This window comes from Convolutriloba macropyga, unplaced genomic scaffold, assembly GCF_964194025.1.
Source record: "Convolutriloba macropyga unplaced genomic scaffold, txConMacr16.3 SCAFFOLD_2524, whole genome shotgun sequence".
Lineage (NCBI taxonomy): Eukaryota > Metazoa > Xenacoelomorpha > Acoela > Convolutidae > Convolutriloba > Convolutriloba macropyga.
In genome coordinates, this window is record NW_027449831.1 from 11,526 (window position 1) to 22,500 (window position 10,975).

The 10,975-nt window shown below is 43.4% G+C and overlaps 2 pseudogenes; both read left to right on the forward strand.

Annotated features, from left to right (window-relative positions):
* Window positions 1–5,782: 5,782 nt before the first annotated feature.
* Window positions 5,783–5,934, forward strand: LOC142355362 (5.8S ribosomal RNA; annotated as a pseudogene).
* A 1,683-nt stretch (window positions 5,935–7,617) lies between these two features.
* Window positions 7,618–10,975, forward strand: part of LOC142355363 (large subunit ribosomal RNA) — a 7,323-nt pseudogene continuing 3,965 nt past the window's right edge.

Here is a 10,975-nt window from a genome sequence, read left to right on the forward strand (position 1 = left end):
ACTTGACAAAACAATAAGTATTATGCTGTTTCTAGTATGCGAAAGCAGAAACATCAGCATGTGAAAGTTGTGAAGTTGAAAAGTTTTTGTGTTGAGTACGGTGTTGTTACTAGTAACCATGTCGACAGCTGGAAAGCTGTTCTCTAACCAATAAAAGGTAAAACTTCTGTATCTGAAGAGGCGGCGTGATTGAGATTTTTAACAGACTAGTATTATGTTGTTTCTAGTAGGCGAGAGCCGAAACATCGACATGTGAACATCTGGTTTTTAAATCATGAGTCAATTCTCCCTAGTATGATACAGTTGTTAGCCGGTATTGGTAACATTAGAACAGAGATTTGGAGGGCAAAACCTGCTCATGGGAAATGCTCACAGAGCGCTATCTACCAGTACACATAGTATTATGCTGTTTCTAGTACGCGCGAGCCGAAACATCAGCATGTGAAATGTGTAATCGTGGGTAACTCTAAGTGTGTAGAGTACTGTGTAGTAACTAGTAGCCATGCCAAAGCATGCATTGAAACTCTTCGTGATTTAAAAAGCTCAAAGCAAGATTGACGAGGCCGCAAGGCTATGTCTTTCTAAATTCGAACAAATCGAAAGATTGTTCAAAGTACAATTAAACTGATTGATCCTGTCAGTTGCCATATGCTTGTCTGAAAGACTAAGCCATGCATGTGCAAGCGAAGCTTGAAAAAGTGGAACCGCGAATGGCTCATTAAATCAGTTACTATCTATTAGTTGATTTGCAAGCTAAATGAATAACTGCGGTAACCCTGCAGCTAATGCATGCTGATTGTCCGACACTGTCGGAGACTTTTACAAGACTACACCGGGTGATTTGCTAAGTACAGACACATCCCGTGATGAGTCCTAGTAACTGAAAGATCCCAGATAGCTTCGGCTTGGGGACGGAACTTCCGAATTTCTGACCTATCAACCTATGATGGTAGTGTAACGGACTACCATGGTTGTGACGGGTAACGGGGAATCAGGGTTCGATTCCGGAGAGGGAGCCTTAGAAACGGCTACCACATCCAAGGAAGGCAGCAGGCACGCAAATTACCCACTCTCCGCACGAGGAGGTAGTGACTAGAAATAATGATATGAACCTTTATGGTTTGTAATCAGAATGGAATGGACTTAAAAGCTCCATTGATGAACGAGTAGAGGGCAAGTCTGGTGCCAGCAGCCGCGGTAATACCAGCCTCTACAAGCGTATGCAATAGTTGCTGCGTTTAAAAAGCTCATAGTTGGATCTGTTTGAGTAGAACGGCAACATGGTCTTCAGTTAAATCTGTTGACTCGTTCCGCTCATCCTTCGCATCGAAGAAATAGTTTGCACTTAAATGTGACGAACTGTGGAAACGGTGTTTTCACCCTGAGAAAATTAGAGTGTTCAAAGCATCCTTTGGGATCGAATAATAAAGCATGGAATAATGGAGAATGACCCGCTACTCGATTGATGCCGGTTGGCTGAGTGCGGTAATGATTGAAAGGAACAGACGGGGGCATTTGTATTGCTACGTTAGAGGTGAAATTCTTGGATCGTGGCAAGACAAACTACTGCGAAAGCATTTGCCAAGAATGTTTTCATTAATCAAGAACGAAAGTCAGAGTATTGAAGAGGATTAGATACCCTCGTAATTCTGACCATAAACTATACCAACCTACAATTTGTCAAAGTCGATCTTGACTTGGCAAGAGATTAACCGGGAAACCAAAGTTTATTGGTTCCGGGGGAAGTATGGTTGCAAAATCGAAACTTAAAGGAATTGACGGAAGGGCACCACCAGGAGTGGAGCCTGCGGCTTAATTTGACTCAACACGGGAAAACTCACCCGGTCCAGACATCTTAAGGATTGACAGATTGAATATCTTTCATGATTATATGGGCGGTGGTGCATGGCCGTTCTTAGTTAGTGGAGTGATCTGTCTGGTTAATTCCGATAACGAACGAGATCTTCTCCATCTAAATAATGAAATTCACTATATGTGAATTCAAACACTTCTTAGAGGAACTATGCGGAATTAAATACCGCAGATGAAGTGAGGCTATAACAGGTCTGTGATGCCCTTAGATGTTCTGGACTGCACGCGCGCTACACTGTGTACTTTTAGATTGAGTACTCAGCCCTTGGTCCGAAATGGACTGGGCAATCAGAGAAAAGTACAGCGCTTCAAGGGGATCGTCTGTTGTAACTTGCAGACGTGAACCAGGAATTCCTGGTACTTATGAGTCAACAACTCATAGGGATTACGTCCCTGCCCTTTGTACACACCGCCCGTCGCTACTACTGATTGGATAGTTAAGCAAGAATTGCAAATTCCTACTGTTGGGACTTCGGTCTCCGGCAACGGGATGAAGCGGATCGAGCTTAATTGTCTAGAGGAAGTAAAAGTCGTAACAAGGTTTCCGTAGGGGAACCTGCGGAAGGATCAGTGATTGATTCCTTCGGGCATGGCTGCTGGTAGAGGCCATGTCTGTAGTGCGCATGACGCTCTGTCGCTAGAGATTGCTTGGCAACCAATCTCGAATTATGTATCGAGCTCAAAAACTACTTGTGTGGATACATAGTTCAGCAGTCATGGCAAGGGACTGCTTAAAGGGAGACTAGTTAGCAAAAGCAGCCTAGCAGAACTGCAGCTATCTAGATCTCAGAAGCTGGGTTATAGAAGCCCAGCTATAGACTTGTGAATGAGAAAGGCCTAAAAAGGTCCACAAGTCGCGTGGTTAGAACCGACACGCAAAAATCCCAGCGAGTGACAGAGCGTTGCGCTGTTCAGTGGGAAAGAGTTGAGCTACTCGGGGCGCCCACTGAACTTGCTCCGAGCCAAAGGCTCGAAAAAACACAGCTTAGCCTCAGATCCTTTACATAGAAGGCTAGCTAAAATAAACTTACCTTGGACGAGGGTAAAGTTTAGTCAGTTCTTAGGGGAGAGTAATCCACAGCTTCTCGCCCTCTGAACATTCTCCCAGATATGTAGGTCTGGGAGAGTCTCCTCCTGTTCTTCGGAATCTGGAGGTAGACAAAGACAGTACGATACGATCTTGCATCGGGATGACTAACCGATAATGATCATAATCTGACAATTTTTCCGGCTTGAGGCACCGGAGTCAGATTAAAGACACATACTGAACTAAAGGCGTATGTGCAAAGCTTGTCGGAGTGTAGAGAGTCAAGCTGAGTTGACTCGTCACGTGGTGATGACAACAGCCATGTGCAAAACACTCACAACTTTATCGTCTATGTGGAAAAGGTTGCTAACAGCGCTCTCTATGAGAGGCCCTCGCATATAACTATACGAGGAAAAGGCGATAGAGTTGTTTGAATGTGGGGCAGGTTCATCGACAAGCTAAGTTGATCACATTCTTGTTGTGGCATCCTACTAGAATTGGTCACGGTCTGCACCAACTCTCCCCAAGTTGGCCAGACTTAAAACTAGAAATAAGGTTTGCAGCTATGTGAACCTAGAAACTGTAAAGGAGTTGAAAGAACTTAAAGGAATTGAAAGAGGCCTTGAGGTATATCCTCTTGGTAAAGACCCACAAAAGCTCACAAAAGTGGCTTCGAAGGGCAAAACTGGTTCATCCAAAACAATTGGAGAGCTTAAAGCAGAACCAATTCGAATGAAACACTATTGGTGAAACTTCATCATGAGAACGTCACAAGCTGATCACGCTCTATGATATGACTAGTATTATGTTGCTTCTAGTAGGCTAAGCGCAAGCCGAAACATCAACATGTGAAAGTCGTAGAATTTTGCAATCAAACTGTGGCTAGTACTGTGATGTTACTAGTAACCTGGTGTTCCGTCATATGGCCAAGAGAGCATTTGAAGGCGAAACTTCTGCATGGGAAAGCTGCATCATGATCAAAATTTTATATCGAGTATTATGTTGACGTTAGTAGGCCTTGGCCGAAAACGCAGCATGTGAAAGGTATAGATAAAAGTTATTGTTGCAGTCAGTACTGTGTAGTTACTAGTAGCTGGATTTAAGCTCAAAATGAGACACTGTTGGTGAAACTTCATCATGAGAATGTCACAAGCTGATCAAGCTCTATGATATGACTAGTATTATGTTGCTTCTAGTAGGCTAAGCGCAAGCCGAAACATCAACATGTGAAAGTCGTAGAATTTTGCAATCAAACTGTGGCTAGTACTGTGATGTTACTAGTAACCTGGTGTTCCGTCATATGGCCAAGAGAGCATTTGAAGGCGAAACTTCTGCATGGGAAAGCTGCATCATGATCAAAATTTTATATCGAGTATTATGTTGACGTTAGTAGGCCTTGGCCGAAAACGCAGCATGTGAAAGGTATAGATAAAAGTTATTGTTGCAGTCAGTACTGTGTAGTTACTAGTAGCTGGATTTAAGCTCAAAATGAGACACTGTTGGTGAAACTTCATCATGAGAATGTCACAAGCTGATCAAGCTCTATGATATGACTAGTATTATGTTGCTTCTAGTAGGCTAAGCGCAAGCCGAAACATCAACATGTGAAAGTCGTAGAATTTTGCGATCAAATTGTGGCTAGTACTGTGATGTTACTAGTAACCTTGTGTTACGTCATATGGCCAAGAGAGCATTTGAAGGCGAAACTTCTGCATGGGGAAGCTGCATCATGAACAAAAGTTTATATCGAGTATTATGTTGACATTAGTAGGCCCTGGCCGAAAGCGCAGCATGTGAAAGGTATAGATAAAAGTTATCGTTGCAGTCAGTACTGTGTAGTTACTAGTAGCTGGATTTAAGCTCGAAATGAGACACTGTTGGTGAAACTTCATCATGAGAACGTCACAAGCTGATCACGCTCCATGATATGACTAGTATTATGTTGCTTCTAGTAGGCTAAGCGCAAGCCGAAACATCAACATGTGAAAGTCGTAGAATTTTGCGATCAAATTGTGGCTAGTACTGTGATGTTACTAGTAACCTTGTGTTACGTCATATGGCCAAGAGAGCATTTGAAGGCGAAACTTCTGCATGGGGAAGCTGCATCATGAACAAAAGTTTATATCGAGTATTATGTTGACGTTAGTAGGCCCTGGCCGAAAGCGCAGCATGTGAAAGGTATAGATAAAAGTTAGCGTTGCAGTCAGTACTGTGTAGTTACTAGTAGCTGGATTTAAGCTCGAAATGAGACACTGTTGGTGAAACTTCATCATGAGAACGTCACAAGCTGATCACGCTCTATGATATGACTAGTATTATGTTGCTTCTAGTAGGCTAAGCGCAAGCCGAAACATCAACATGTGAAAGTCGTAGAATTTTGCAATCAAACTGTGGCTAGTACTGTGATGTTACTAGTAACCTTTTCTTACGTCATATGGCCAAGAGAGCATTTGAAGGCGAAACTTCTGCATGGGGAAGCTGCATCATGAACAAAAGTTTATATCGAGTATTATGTTGACGTTAGTAGGCCCTGGCCGAAAGCGCAGCATGTGAAAGGTATAGATAAAAGTTATCGTTGCAGTCAGTACTGTGTAGTTACTAGTAGCTGGATTTAAGCTCGAAGTGAGACACTGTTGGTGAAACTTCATCATGAGAACGTCACAAGCTGATCACGCTCTATGATATGACTAGTATTATGTTGCTTATAGTAGGCTAAGCGCAAGCCGAAACATCAACATGTGAAAGTCGTAGAATTTTGCGATCAAACTGTGGCTAGTACTTTGATGATGCTTGTAGCCAACCGAATTGGTTGAAAAGCCCAATAAGTAAGCTAACTTGGGAGAGCTTGTTGGAAACCAAATGCTACTAGATTGGTCCAAATACATCCTTCAACAGGGGATCACTTGGCTCGCTTTACGAAGAGGAGCACAGCTATATGTGTTAATTCGGTATGAATCGCAAGATTTGTTTACCGACCTCTCTAACGCAAAAGGCGGTCTCGGCTTCGGCTGTTGACTGCGTCCGATTCAGGGTTATATAACTCTCGATTGAACACATTGATGTTCTATTGTTGGTGCTTCCAATAAAATTGGAACACTTAAAGCAGAACCGATTCAAATAATAGCATTCTGATCAATGATTGCATTCCTTGATCAAGAACTGCTGGAGTCATTGTGATGGCGAATTTTCTTCATAAGAAAATTGCAAAGAGACGGAACTTAATGAGACTAGTATTATGTTGTTTCTAGTAAGCGGAAGCTGAAACAGCAACATGTGAAAATCAAGTTTTGTTCAATGATCTCGAGGCGATAAGTACTATGAAGCAACTAGTAGCCTAAGCATGACTCAGATTTGAGACAGTCAAAAAGACTGGCGAAACTTCTTCACATGAAAGTTACATAGAGAACTACAAATGTATACAGCGAGTATTATGTTGTTTCTAGTAGGCGAAAGCTGAAACATCAACATGTGAAAGTTGTCTGCAAACTGTAGAACGATATGTGATTAGTACTGTGCTGTTACTAGTAGCCAGTCTGACTGTAGAAGCCAAGACAAAGGGAAACTAATGCATCTGAAAAGGACAAGTTATGGAAAGGTATGCACGATAAGTATTATGTTGTTTCTAGTAAGCGGCAGCTGAAACATCAACATGTGAACGTCGTTGTGTACAGTAACCTAGAACTATATAGTCCTTAGTAACGTGCATTTACTAGTACCTGTAATTGGTATTCAGACTCAGGCAGTTTGGAATAGTTTGGCAAAGATGCACCAGAGAAAACTGGGATTTGATACAGAAATTGTTGAATACAAGTATTATGCTGCTTCTAGTAGGTTGAATCCGAAACATCAGCATGTGAAAATTGAAAACATTTCTGGTTCGAATTGTCACAAGTATTTGGTGATCTGAGTAGCCAAACTCACTACAACGCCAATTGAAGGCAAAAATTCTCAACGGGAAAAGCTATTCTCATTGAATGAGCTAACAAGACGAGTATTATGTTGCTTCTAGTAGGCGAAAGCCAAAACATCAACATGTGAAAGTCTTGCTGAACAAATTTAATGTTGTTGAGCTCAGTACCGTGTGAATTAGTAGCCATAATTGGCGAGCGAAAATTGAACTGGCGAAACTTCGTCTTTGGAAAATTGCAGATGCCGAGCACTTAATTTGCAACGAGTATTATGTTGACTGTAGTAAGCGAAAGCCGAAACAGCAACATGTGAAAGCTGTTGAAATTTGTGGTCATTTTGCAATAAGTACAAGGAGTGTAACTAGTAGCCAGGTCAAAATTTGGGATAAGAATGAGCAAAAATTCTGCATGAGAACAGTTGAAATTATGAAACTAAATTACAAAGACTAGTATTATGTTGTTTCGAGTACGCGAAAGCGGAAACATCAACATGTGAACGTTTGTAACGAAGTTTCGTTAATTTTCAGCCTAGTACTGAGCAAGAACGAGTAGCCTCATCTCCAATCCCACGCAAAATGTAGTGAAATATGTGAGTGAACCTTATTCACGGTGAGGGTTTCCCGAGGTCTGTATTGCAGCGAGTATTATGTTGCTTCTAGTAAGCGAAAGCTGAAACAACAACATTTGAAAGTTGGAATTAATGACTGAATGGAAACTTCGACCTGTGTTTGATAGTAGTAGCGAACAAAACTGCTGAATCGGTTTCTGTCTCATATTGGTCAGTGAACCAATTAAGAGACAATCAACTACATAACCTGAATTGGGCGAGAGAACCCCCTTAACTTAAGCATATCAGTAAGGGGAGGAAAAGAAATCAACTGAGAATCCCTTAGTAATGGCGAATGAACAGGGAAAAGCTCATCGGGAAGAGAAATGGCAACATTTCTCGGTGTCCGGTATGGTTTGATGCTAGACTGGTGAATTTGTCCTGATGTCTACTGGAAAGTAGCATCAAAGAAGGTGAAAATCCTGTAAAGGTCATTTTCGATACCAGTCATAATGGCTCATTCCTATGAGTAGAGTTGTTTGAAAGTGCAACTCGAAGCTGGAGATATGTCTCTCCAAAAGCTAATTATAAAGCGAGACCGATAGTAAACAAGTACCGTGAGGGAAAGTTGAAAAGCACTCTGAAGAGAGAGTGAAAAGTACGTGAAACTGTTGAAGTGAAACTGTTGAAGGGGAACTGGAGTGAGCGTTACCATACTCAATGCCTTGATATTATATTCTCGGCTACCGAGTAGTGTAGTTGTCGTCTTTTGGCAAATCTTGTTAATGAATCGAGCAGAAGTTTTCCTCGGAATTCTTCTTGTTGATTCTAAACAAAATGAGATAAATTGATCTTGATTGCCTGTCTGACCTCAACTTCCTATTCAATGCTCTCTACAGCCCGTCTTGAAACACGGACCAAGGAGTGTGAGTTGCTTGCAAGTGTTGTCGCTCATTGAAAGCGCACACGCGAAATGAAAGTGAACAGTGTAATTTTTATGAATTGCACTACTTTGTGTGGTGAGGGCGCCGATTCGGTGTCCCGCAACCACGGACGGTTTTGCTCTTATTGCATGACTGATCCAGAGCAAGTAGCACACGACCCGAAAGATGGTGATCTATGCTTGGGCAGGGCGAAGCCACGGGAAACCATGGTGGAAGCCCGAAGCGGTTCTGACGTGCAAATCGATCGTCTGACCTGAGCATAGGGGCGAAAGACTAATCGAACCATCTAGTAGCTGGTTTCCTCCGAAGTTTCCCTCAGGATAGCAAAAGCTTGAGCAAGATTGAAAAATCTTCGCAAAGCAATTTCATCGGTTAAAGCGAATGATTAGAGGAATGGGGGAAAATTTTTCCTTCACCTATTCTCAAACTATAAATCGGTGAGATGTCCTTGTGACTTAATTGCACTTGGACTATGAATGCAAGCTTTTTGTGGGCCGCTTTTGGTAAGCAGAACCGGCGATGTGGGATGAACCAAAAGTTGGGTTAAGGCGCCTAACTACTTGCTCATGAGTCACCACAAAAGGTGTTGATTGATACTGACAGCAGGACGGTGGTCATGGAAGTTGAAATCCGCTAAGGAGTGTGTAACAACTCACCTGCCGAATCAATCAGCCCTGAAAATGGATGGCACTAGAGCTCGTGGCCTATACCCAACCATGAATATCAATATCTAACGCAAGTTAGATTAGAGAAAAAGAGCCTCACCAGCTCAAAAATGATATTCATGTGTAGGAGGACACATTGATTGCGCTAAAGTATGCACGCAAGTGTATGCGCGAAGCGATCAATGGAGCAGATCTTGGTGGAAGTAGCAAGTACTCAAATGAGAACTTTGAGGACTGAAGCGGGAAAGGCTTTCATGTGAACAGCGTTTGCACATGAGTTAGTCGATTCTAAAAGACAGGCTAATGCCAAAGTCTTGAATAGTGGTTTCTTGAAAACTGCTGAGTCTCGAAAGAGCATCGGGTTAAAATTCCCGAACTTACTCTCCTGGCATTGAGACGGCAACGTCATTGAGGTCGAACTTTGTCATTGGGACCTTGGGGAAGAGTTATCTTTTCTTTATAACACGTTGTAGAGTCCTTGGAATTGATTCAATCAGAGATAAGGCTCGAAGCGTGCAAGAGCACAGCAGCATTTGCTGTGTCCCAATTGTTCCTGGTGGCACATAAAAGTTTGGCTTAGCAGATGTCAGGAGAGTGAATCGTACCGATTACCGCATCAGGTCCCCAAGGTGAAAAGCCTCTGGTCTTGGAACAGTGTAGATAAGGGAAGTCGGCAAAATAGATCCGTACCTTCGGAAGAAGGATTGGCTCTGAGGAGTGGGTGTAACAAGCCTTTAGTTTGACGCTTCGGTCTGCTAAAGCGTGCGATGGCCTTCGGGTTGTTGGCGTTTGGTTTGACTGCTAGCTGATATGCTTTAGGTCTATTCTGTTGCACAAAAAACACTCGAACTCTGAACTGGTTCGGACAAGGGGAATCCGACTGTTTAATTAAAACAAAGCATTGCGATGGCTGGTGAAACGGTGTTGACGCAATGTGATTTCTGCCCAGTGCTCTGAATGTCAAAGTGAAGAAATTCAAATAAGCGCGGGTAAACGGCGGGAGTAACTATGACTCTCTACTAAGTGGCGGGAGTAACTATGACTCTCTTAATTAGTGATGATTAGTTGACTGTGTGCAACCTCCACGAGGTCTCGCTGGAAACTGCCATTCGTGGCTGAGCTAAGCACACCATCAATAGTCCCCGGAATGGACAAACCTTAAAAACTTGCCCAGTGGAAGGAAAACCACTCAACAAACCACGGTTTCGGAGTCATACCAAAACAAAGACTGTCCGTGGAAGGCAAACCACTAAAACCACGGTTTCGGAGTCACACCAAAACAAAGACTGTCCGTGGAAGGCGAACCACTAAAAACCACGGTTTCGGAGTCATACCAGAACAAAGGCTGTCCGGTGAAGTGTGCTGACCACCTTAAAAGTTCGCCAACCACTTTGGGTAAAACCAAAGTCTGTACCTCGGTACAGTAGTCCCAACGATGAAGACAATCAATGAGAAAGATCTGGCCTCAGCCAGACAAGACAGTGTGAGCACCAGTAGTTGTGGAGACGTGGCCTCCAAGTGGACCTGCGACATCTGCGGACAGGGTCCGTTCAGGAGTGAGCTCGGCCTGAAGCAGCACAAGACCAGAAGTCACAAGTCAGGGGCATCACAGACGAAAGCATCACAGGGAGCACATGCGGGCAGGGCTCCCACCCAGGAACCCGTGAGTGGCCAAGCAACAGCCCCCAACTGGTGCTGCTCAATCTGTGGTGCTGGACCCTTCAAAGGACAGACTGGTCTCTCACTTCACACCAAAAGCAGGCACCCAGATACATACCACCAGATGCAGGCCCAGAAGACAGGCAGATCTAATGCAAGGTGGACTCTTGAGGAAATGGCTCTGGTCAGAGACGCGATGAGGGGCCTTGATCCCGCATCCCAGAAGCAAGAGAATGAGCAACTGGCAAGACTGTTCCCCCATCGATCCGCTGAGGCATTCAAGGGCTTGAGAAAGAACCAACAGTTTGTGGCAATGATGCAGGAACATGACAGGGAGGAAAACACTGTGCAGG